This window comes from Cupressus sempervirens, chromosome 4, assembly GCF_028749045.1.
Source record: "Cupressus sempervirens isolate cs-2001-9-10 chromosome 4, ASM2874904v1, whole genome shotgun sequence".
Classification (NCBI taxonomy): domain Eukaryota; kingdom Viridiplantae; phylum Streptophyta; class Pinopsida; order Cupressales; family Cupressaceae; genus Cupressus; species Cupressus sempervirens.
In genome coordinates, this window is record NC_143121.1 from 162,718,904 (window position 1) to 162,730,501 (window position 11,598).

Sequence of the window (11,598 nt, forward strand, 5' to 3'; positions counted from 1 at the left end):
CCCTACAAACACACATTTATATTCTCCTCCAATTTCTTATTGAAGATCAAAGTATCATTGAGATAAACAATGAAAAACTTACCCAAAAATTCTTTTAATACCTGATTCATGAGCTACATGAAATTTCTCTATGCATTAGCTAGCCCAAAAGGCATGACTAAGAACTCATACAATCCTTCTTTTGTACTAAAGGATCTCTTCGATTCATCTCCTTCTATGATCTAAATCTAGTGATATCCACACATTAGGTCCATCTTTTAAAAATACATCTAACGCTCCTAAAAGAATCCATAATATCATCCATTATTGAAAAGAGAAATCCATATTTGATTGTGATTTTATTGATGACCCTAGAATATGTACACATTATTCATTCTACATTCTTTTTTTGCACTAATATTATTGGCAAAACACATGGACTTAGACTTTCTTACATCAACCCCTTCTACAACAACTCGTATACTTGGCTATTCAACTCTTCACTTTCTAATCTAGTGTCTTTCTCTGTGCTACCTTATTTGGGAAACTAGCTCCTAGAATCAAGTCCATCTCATGACTAATCTTCCTTACTAGTGATAATTCATCAGGAAGATTATTGGATACAATATCGATGAAATCACCCAACAAATCTACAACTTCTTTAGGAATGTCTTCTATTTCTTCTTTACCATCTTTTGGAATTATAGAAAAATACACATGATCATGGGGTGTGTGCACCAAGATGGTGCACAAAAAGGGGATATAAGTGGACACTTTTTTTAAGAAATTAGTTAAACCTGATCATCAAAGATCCATTGGAGGGTTGTGCACTCAAAATGAGAAAATGCACAAAACTTGACAATTGTAGTACCCGAAATCTAGTTTCTAAATGACTAAGGTTTAATTTAAATGGATAAGATTAAGAGGGTCAAATTATATGTGCATGAAAAAATGTTCCCTTTTTTGGTGAAAAACATAACATAGTTATTTCCATGTGCTCAACAAAATAAGTTATATTTAGTATTTTGAAAAACCCTTTGGTAGGATGATAGGTAAGAGTGAGATCTATAAGTTGTGTATTTTTCATAATTTTCTAAATACATAATTTTCTGACTAGTATTTGTTTTCTATGATTTTTTGAATTAAATCCATCTTAAAATTTTGGTACCTTTTCATGCCATGGACATGACTTGCATAAAAAAAAATCTAAAATTGACTTTTTTAAAAGTGTATAGAATCAATTGTAGAACAATATTATGTAATTTATTTTCCATTTGGTTAAGTAGATCAAAAGTTATTTTAAAAATGGCAGACATATGTCTTTGAAGAGGACTATCAAAATACTAATATAGAAAACTCAACTTCACAATGTTAATTTAAAATAGGAAAATTATATGGTTAGAAAGGTAATAAAATGTGTGAGATTGGTGGTTTTTTTAGAGATACCCAATTCACCATTTACAAATCTGAATAAGTCAAAAATGAGAATTAATCTTAGAAGTTGAGAAAATGTCTAAAGAAATAAAAAATGGAGCAAAAAATCAGCACAAGCCTTTGGGTAGTCAAACAAACATATTTATGAATTATGTACTTGATCCCACTTTTTTGTTAACAAAATATGATCGCACTATGTCTAGTATGACTATATTAGACATAATGTGATCGTGTTATGTCTAGTATGATTACTAGACATAACACAATTGCGTTATGTCTACCTAAAAGCAGAGTTAGTTGTTTAGACACCTAATAGGCCTAATTAGGCCCAATTAATGAAGCAACTACCTAAAAATGTATTATTCATCAAATAAATGATTAGAGGGATAATGCATAGTGGGTTTTTATACAAAGAAAGAGTGTGGTGGAGGGACAATGCACAATGAGTTTCATACAAAGATTCAAATGCCAATTCTATCAAGGAGACTTTAGCTTCTGGAACTCAAACTGTGGGTCTTGGAATCATTCAACATTTTTTTCATCTAAATGGTGACCCTTATAGGGAAGAAATAATTGTAATGTAAAAATGCAATGTAAGGATGTGATATAGGAGAGATATTCTTATAGTTAAACCTGAAGATAAATCATGTTCGGAAGAAATGATGGAGACTTCCTGTCGAGGCTGTAAGGCACATTGATTCATTTTACTCAACTTTCTCTTTAATTTTTATCATTTAGGAAAAGTTAGTGATGAGTTTTTCTATGTATTTCAAGAATAGCAGGAAGAAGGATTTGAAATTAAGCCAAGGGTGCATTACCATGACAAACAACGAAACCTACAGTAATATTCTTCTTGAATGACCTTGATCTCTCTCTCCCCCCCAATTAGAAACAAGATAGATAAAAATTTCAATGATATTCTAGTAGTTGGAGGTAACATCTTCATCACAAGTTTTCCATGGCAGTCTAGTAGTTGTAGGTGTCATATTCATCACAAATTTTCCATGAAATTTTAGTAATTTAGGTTCCATCTTGATCACAAATTTCCCATGATAGTCTAGTAGTTGTAGGTATCATATTTCTCACAAGTTTTCCATGATATTCTAGTAGTTGCAGGTGCCATCTTGATCACAAGTATTTCATGACATCTACTAGTAGTTGGATGTATCATCTTCATCACAAGTTTTCCATGAGACTATAGTAGTTGCAGGTGTTATCTTCATCACAAGTTTTCCATGATAGTCTAGTAGTTGCAGGTGCCATCTTCATCAGAAGTTTTCCATGGAAATCCATTAGTTGTAGGTGTCATCTTCATCAAAATTCTTCCATGATAGCTTAGTATTTGTAGGTGTCATCTTCATCACAAGTTTTTCATGACATCTATCAGTAGTTTGAGGTATCATCTTCATCACAAGTTTTCCATGACAATCCAGTAGTTGTAGGTGCCATCTTCATCATAAGCTTTTCATGACAATCCATTAGTTTCATGTGTCATATTCATCACAAGTTTTCCATTTTAGTCTACTAGTTGGAGGTGTCATCTTCATCACAAGTTTTCCATGATAATCTAGTAGGTGCAGTTTTCATCTGTTGGACTAACTACCAATGTTCCCCTTTAGGATTTGTGACATGGCTTAACCACCTCCTGTGTTCTATAAACCTAGTAGTTATATTAGACATTAACAAGTCAATATTTTTGTGCAATGACAACTCTAGTTTGTAACAAGTGGCATCAAAGCTTGGTCACAGGTTCGAATCTCCTCAGGTAACACTAGGGGGGATTATTGGACTAACTACAAACGTTCCCCTTTAGGATTTGTGACATGGCTTAACCACCTCCTATGTTCTATAAGTCTAGTGGTTGCATTGGGCATTAACAAGTCAATCTTTTGGTGCAATGGCAAATCTAGCTTTTCACACCATCTCCATCACAAGTTTTCCATGGCAGTCTAGTAGTTGGAGGTGCCATTTTCATCACAAGATAGATAAAAGTTTCCATGATATTCTAGTAGTTGGAGGTGCCATCTTCATCACAAGTTTTCCATGACAATCTAGTAGTTCTAGGTGCCATATTCATTACAATTTTTCCATGACAGTCCAATAGTTGCAGGTGTCATCTTTGTCGCAAGTTTTCCATAATAGTATGGTAGTTATAGGTGCCATCTTCATCACAATTTTTTCATGATATCTACTAGTAGTTGGAGGTATCATCTTCATCACAAGTTTTCCATGATAGTGTAGTTGTTGTAGGTGTCATATTCATTAGAAGTTTTCCATCACACTCTAATATTTGCAAGTTCCATCTTCATCACAAGTTTTCCATCGAAGTCTAGTAGTTGGAAGTTCCATCTAATATAGGCTCACATGCATATCATGTGTTAAGTGAAATCAAGGCGAATGTTAACTAAGTCTTTCTAGTCTCAACAATATTAGGAGTAATTAGAGCTTATTAATACGCCACCACCACCAGATTTGGAGGACTTCAGGATTATTAGGAGTTATTTGTAAGATTGTTTTCATTAGCATTTTTTCATATCATAGTTTTTGAATGATTTTGATGAAGTTAATTGAGAGTTATTTTTCCCATATCATATCCAATGTAATTGCATAGTGGGAGATCAATCTTTGGAAGTAAAATATTATATTACTTTTCCTTATAATGCTATCACATGAAAGAATAACTTGTGTGTGGATGATTTAGATTTTCATGAGTGACATGTTCAAAACAAATTAAATGGACATGTAATATCTTAGATAACATTATTTTTTCATATTAAAAATATTAGAGTAAACATTTTTCTTTGGTGGGGATAGCCTATTACCTATTCTGTCTTTATTGGAGCTGATAGACGTGCACAATTTGAGAAGCTAGAATACAGTAAAGAAGACTATTAAAAGGAGATAGATCACATTGAGAAGGTAAGATATATATTTGTATTTGATCTCTCTCTCACACACACACTCTCTCTTTCCTTCTCTCTCTCTTACCCCCCAATAAGAAACAAGATAGATAAAAATTTACATGATATTCTAGTAGTTGGAGGTACCATCTTCATCACAAGTTTTCCATGATAGTCTTGTAGTTGTAGGTGTCATATTAATCCCAAGTTTTCCATGAAATTTTAGTAGTTGTAGGTACCATATTCAGCAAAAAAATTCCATGATAGTCTAGTAGTTGTAGGTGTCATCTTCATCACAAGTTTTTCATGATATTCTAGTAGTTGTAGATGCCATCTTCATCACAAGTTTTTCATGACATCTACTCATAGTTGGAGGTATCATCTTCATCACTAGTTTTCCATGAAACTCTAGTACTTGCAGGTGTCATCTTTATAACAAGTTTTCCATAATAGCCCAGTAGTTGAAAGTGCCATCTTCATTAGAAGTTTTCCATTACAAGCCATTAGTTCCAAGTGTCATCTTCATCCCAAGTTTTCCATGATAGTCTAGTATTTGTGGGTGTCATCTTCATCACAAGTTTTCCATGATATTATCATAGTTGTAGGTGCCATCTTCATCATATGTTTTCCATTACAATCCATTAGTTGAATGTGTCATATCCATCACAATTTTTCCATGATAGTCTTTAGTTAGAGGTGTCATCTTCATCACAAGTGTTCCATGATAATCTAGTAGTTGTAGGTTCCATCTTCATCATGTAATGATCCCATCTTTTGGCCTTCACGTTCTCCAAAGTCTAATGGAGGATAAGAAGAATTTAAATTAATTTCTTATAAAGGCATTCAATTTAAAGGTGACTTTGTATTTAATTAATTTAATTATTAATTACAAGGGAGTAGCTTTTAGGGTATTTATTATTGGAAAGACGGAAGCCTCTCGTAATTTAATTAATTATTGCCAGGGAGGAATTTCTAGAGAATGCATTAGTTATTAAAAGGAGGAAGCTTCTAGCTCTTGCAATTAATTAATGTTTTAGTTCCTTCCAAAAGGATGAAGAAAAGGATAAATAGGGCTGAAAGTATCATTGTTGAGCATCGGATGATTATGACTTGCATTTGATAAGAGCTTGGATGTGTGAATCACACTCCTTTTTGGGCAATAGAGGATGTTCATTCTCTGTTGTAACATTCTAGACATCATTCCCTTAGGGTTTGGCCTTTGGAATACATGTCTTTGTAATTGATTGCAGCATTCTCAACATTAATATAATTTCAGCCTTGGTTCAGCTTTTGGGCATTCCTGGGTGTCCATTATAGTGGTATCAGAGCTATAAGTCTTGCCATCCTGTGGAGATCTTAAGCATTTATGTTTGAGCATGCGACAAGGGCTTTATAATTTTTGCAATACCAGAGAAAGACAAAGTAGGAGTTTGGACTCGCTTAATGAACAGGATAGTTCATTTGTGCAGAGGGACATACAATCCAGTCATACAGACACAAAGGAGACATTCTTTGAACCAGACAGTAGCATGGGTGACCGAGATGATAGAAATGCCAGTTCTGACCAAGAAAATGCAATTTTTAGGTAACTGGGTACATTAGAGGAGGGGCAGTGAATGCAACAGGAGCAGAATATGATGCAACAGGAGCAAAATAGGTGAATGGATATGATGTTGCAGCTTATGGCTAGACAGATGGGCATCAATATTGACAATCTGTATGTTTCTCTAGTGCAGAAAGAAGTTGTTTCCTCAGGTGGGATCGAGACACATATAGAGCCACCTGGCTATGATGTTGGTGATATGGAGTTGATCAATGTGCGATTAGAAGAATGCAAGTATACTATCATATCAACAGCCACTTCTATGTCAGTTGAATCATCCAACGAGGAGTTTGGCAGTATGCATGCGGTTGTAGATGTGTGCTCTGATGATAGTACACTTGTTATTGCTAATGAGGTGAGCAATAGAGTGACAGAGTCATATTATACTATCGATCAACAAAGTGTTAATGTTCACTCTTGGGATAGTACTATGTTCAACATGGATGCAACATTGTCTTATGACAATCTGATGTCTGAGGCTGATGTTGATGATTCACCTGAGTGGAGTTGGGCTTAGTTTTCACCATCTACAAAGATTCAGTTTTGTGTTGCAGCGGTTGGGAGGAAGAGGTTTCATAGATCTTCTATGGAGCCACCTTCTGGTGACATCCAAACTTATACTTCATTAGCACAAGTTTTGGGAGCTAAATTGCAGGACATGTGGTTGGTCTTAATGATGTTCATTTGCAGTTTGTTTAATGTCCATATGGATATCACATATTACTTCAATTGGGATCCAGGTGGAGGTTGGAGTTCATTATGTTACTTAATTGCTTGAGGACAAGCAATTTCAAGGAGGGCAAATTTGTAATGATCCCATCTTTTGGCCTTCACGTTCTCCAAAGTCTAAGTGGAGGATAAGAAGAAATTAAATTAATTTCTTATAAAGTCATTCAACTTAAAGGTGAATTTGTATTTAATTAATTTAATTATTAATTACAAGGGAGTAGCTTTTAGGGTATGTATTATTGGAAGGACAGAAGCCTCTCATAATTTAATTAATTATTGCCAGGGAGAATTTCTAGAGAATGCATTAAGTATTGAAAGGAGGAAGCTTCTAGCTCTCGCAATTAATTAATGTTTTAGTTCCTTCCAGAAGGATGAAGAAAAGGATAAATAGGGCTGAAAGTCTCATTGCCGAGCATCAGATGATTATGACTTGCACTTGATAAGAGCTTGGATGTGTGAATCACACTCCTTTTTGGGCAATAGAGGATGTTCATTCTCTGTTGTAACATTCTAGAGGTCATTCCCTTAGGATTTGGCCTTTGGAATACATGTCTTTGTAATTGATTGCAGCATTCTTAGCATTAATATAATTTCAGTCTTGGTTAAGCTTTTGGGCATTCCTAGGTGTCCATTACACATTGCAAGTTTTCCATAGTAGTCTAGTAGTTGTAGGCGCCATTTTCATCACAAGATAGATAAAAGTTTCCATGATATCCTATTAGTTGGTGGTAGCATCTTCATCATAAGTTTTCTATGACAATCTAGTAGTTTTTTGTATCATCTTCATCACAATTTTTCAATAATAGTCTAGTAGTTGCAGGTGTCATCTTTGTCACAAGTTTTCCATGAGAGTCTAGTAGTTGTAGGTGTCATCTTCATCACAATTTTTTCATGACATCTACTAGAAGTTGGAGGTATCATCTTCATCACAAGTTTTCTATGACAGTTCATCTTCATCACAAGCTTTCCATGACAATCTTGTAGTTGCAAGTGTCATCTTCATTAGAAGTTTTCCATGATATTCTAATAGTTGCAGGTGCCATCTTCATCACAAGTTTTCCATGATAGCCTAGCATTTGTAGGTTCCATCTTCATCACAAGTTTTCCTTTAAAGTCTAGTTGTTGCAGGTTCCATCTGACATATGCTCACATCATATCATGTGTTAAGTACAATCAAGGTGAATATTAACTAGGTCTTTCTAGAATCAACAATATTAGGAATAATTAGAGCTTGTAAATATGCCACAACCAACAAATTTGGAGGGAATTTAGGATTATTTTAATAGTTTTTTGTAACATAGTTTTCATTAGCAATTTTTTGTAAGATAGTTTTTGACTGATTTTGAAGAAATTAATTGAGAGTTATTTTCCTCATATCATATCCAATGTAGCTGCCTAGTGGGAGATCAACCTTTGGAAGTAAAATATTCTATTACCTTTCCTTCTAATGCTATCACATGAAAGAATAACTTGTTTGTGGATGATTCTTATTTTCACATGTGACATGTCCAAAACAAATGAAATGGACATGTAATATCTTGGATAACATTTTATTTTGGTATTAAAAATATTAGAGTAAATATTTTCCTTTGGTGAGGATAGCCTATTACCTATTATGTCTCTATTGCAGTTGATAGACGAGCATAATTTGAGAACCTAGAATAAATTGAAGAAGACTATAAAAAGGAGCTAGAGCACACTGAGAAGGCAAGATAGATATATGTATTTCATCTCTCTCTCTCTCTCTCTCTCTCTCTCTCTCTCTCTCTCTCTCTCTCTCTCTCTCTCTCTCTCTCTCTCTCTCTGGTATTATTTTTACAACTATGAATAACAAGTGTAGTTTCAGAGATTTGCTCTATATGGATTAAAATATTTGAACTTTGAACATTTTACATATATTGTAATTTTTTGTAGGTTTTTGTTCCTCTAGTAGAGAAATGCAAGAAATATGGAAGGGTGATCTACATTGGCACAAATCATGGAAGTCTTTCTGATTGGATCGTGAGTTACTATGGTGATTCTCCTAGGGGAATGGTAAGTTCATCTGTTATTTATATTTCTATTAAGTTTGGTGTATAGATTGTATGTGTAAGTAAATTTTATTTTACTTTACTAGAAAAAAAATTTATGTTCATAAGTAATGTTAGTTATATATTTTCCAACATACTAATGTCCATTGTCTTAAAATAGGTGGAATGAACATTTGAATTTGCATGAATTTATCAGAAGTTGGATTTCCAAAACTCTGTCTTCTCAATGAAAGCAACCCAGTAATTATGGTCCAAGTATACCATTTTCTTCTTTCAGAGGTGAATGTCCTAGGATGGGATTAACCATTTCATTTGGGAGTTACTAAAGCTAGTGAAGGTAGAGATGGGCAAATGAAATCTATAATTTGCATTGAAACACTTTTACAGGTTTCATCTAATGATTCTCTTCCTCATTTATGTGTCAAGATATCACAAATTTTTCTAAACCTTATCATGATATATGTTGAGACTTGTCAATTTTCTATGCAAATGGTTTGGGTGATACAATTTGGTTTCCTTTATGGAAGCTACAAAAGAGGATATAGATCAGTGTAGAAGACTTGCAAATCTTGGAATGCAAGTTGCCAAGCTCGAGAAAGGAGTGGTAAGCTTGCAAATAGCTTCTTTGTACATGTATGGTGTTGATGTTGTTTTGAGTCATCATTTTACTTTTGAATTTAGTATTAATATTTTAGAAGCTATCCTTTTGATAGGCTCCTTTTGAGGAGAAGCATCCCCACTACTTTGATTTCCAAAGGAAAACCAACCAACTTCCCATACAGAAGAAGGTGCATTACACTTTATTGTTGCAAGCTTTATTTTTCTAGATTTATTATACTTCCCTTTTCCCATTTATTTGATATTCTCATTTTCAAATTATATCATTGTGTATTTTTCCATAGTGGAAGCCTTGTTTAATTATTTCTTTTTGTACTTCTACTTAGCCAATGTCTCGACTAAAGGAATTCAATTTTGTGTTGTTTGAACTTCTTAATTAATTCATTTAATTATATCATTCTTATTTCTAGTCATTTAAAATCTTGACACTTAATATGGGAGGCTCAAATTGTAAAAGTGAGCTAGTCTTGATGTCAATACCTTTTAAAGAATATTACATTATATTTTTGTATCTCTTTATATAGATGATTTTCATGCTTATCATTAATTGAATTCCTTTCACATGTATAGGGTGATTAGGTAGATTACAGGGGTGTTTTGCATTTAGATAGTTCACTTTTGATGTTTTTCACTCTTGATCAGTTGAAGGTGAGATTTTGGATATAATTTCTCATTCTACTCAATGATAGTTTCTATAATGTCTCTGTGGCCCCAAATAGTTACTGAGGTGCAAGATTTCATTTAATTATTCTTAACTTCCTAGTGTATGAAATGTGAAGTTCTTAGCTTTGTTATGATAGTATGTTTTGTGATATAAATAATTTTTTTGGTCTATTTATCTTCTATTGCAGACTCATGAGCTCTTGTACAAGTCACTTGCAAAAAAGCTCATCATTGACATGTCTTTTATGGTATAGCCCAAATAGTCATTATCCATGTGTTGTGTCACAATGTCATCACTATTATAAAATATAATATTCTAACATTGATATATAACTTTATGTCTTCTAGGATCTTGCAACATTGGACTCAATTGTGTTAAGGGAGCTTCCCCCTGTGGATGATAGTGAAGCAATTTGTCCTTTCAACTTTTTTAACTTTTTTGTTCCTACACAAAAATGGCAAAGATGCATATTAATTCTATTTCAGTAATTTTTTTGTTTTCATGTTTTTATAAATTATTAGATTTGATGAATTTTACTTTGATGTAAAATTGTAAAAGTTAAATGAAGAAACATATTTATGGATTCTTTACTTATGTTCAACACTTGTGTGGGTGTAGAGGCTGGAAATTAAAAGTCTAGTGGATATAAGTATGGGAGTTTTGGTACCTTTATCAGAACAACTTACCATGGGAGTTTTGGTACCTTTATTAGAACAACTTACCAAACCTTTGGCACATGCTATAGTCCTTGTGAACTTGGAGGAACTCTTAGCAGGTGCCCACAAGCTTTTACCAGAAGGTATTACTGTAAAGGCATGTTTAGGGCTAATGATTCTTCTTTGTCACAATAGTTTCAAATAGTCTATGATACATTGAGAGTCATTTTCACATTGATGCAAGTACTCGCTTGGATATTACACTTTGAGGAGTTGAAGCATATGAGGACTTTGATCTTATCATGAGTGTGGATCCTATAATGCTTCTCATAAATCTTCCCAATGAAGAGGAGAAGGTGAACCATTTCCATGAAATTCTACGTAATGGTCTGAGAAAATGTCATGGTGTTAATTGATTTTATTGCCAATTTCATATTGGAAATTATTGACTATTGATAAGTACAATATTTTGTTTATCAGTGCTTGTAGTGTTGTAGGGTACCAGTTACTCTATCATGTTGAGTATTTTTTTTGCCTCATTCTTCTCATTTTTATATGTCAACCTAGTTAGATTACTTAGATTAAGATATCTTTATAGTTGTCTCTATAACCTTTAGACATCAATGGAGATAATTTTCAAATATTATTACTAAGATTTTTATTCTTTAGTGATGGGCTTATTTATGGATTTCTTGCCACTTGGTTAGCCTTTATCAATATTCTCTATGTATTACATTCAAGTCACATTTAGTTTCTTGGTAGTTGTTTTTCTTATTTCTCAAACATTTTGGATATATGCAAACTAGAAACTAAGACATGTTAGAGGAGTGAAATTATGGTTTGGTAACTTTATTGAGATGCAATTGGCACTTTTCAATTTGTTTAATATCATTTTTTCTTTTAACAATAATTAATTATTATTCTTCACTGTGTAAAAATGTTCAAATGCACCCACTCTCTAGAAAGAATTCATGACCCTAGAAGG

At 33.4% G+C, this 11,598-nt stretch overlaps 1 pseudogene; it reads left to right on the top strand.

Annotated features, from left to right (window-relative positions):
• Positions 1–11,029, top strand: part of LOC149560482 (4-hydroxy-3-methylbut-2-en-1-yl diphosphate synthase (ferredoxin), chloroplastic-like) — a 54,339-nt pseudogene extending 43,310 nt beyond the window's left edge.
• Positions 11,030–11,598: the final 569 nt, after the last annotated feature.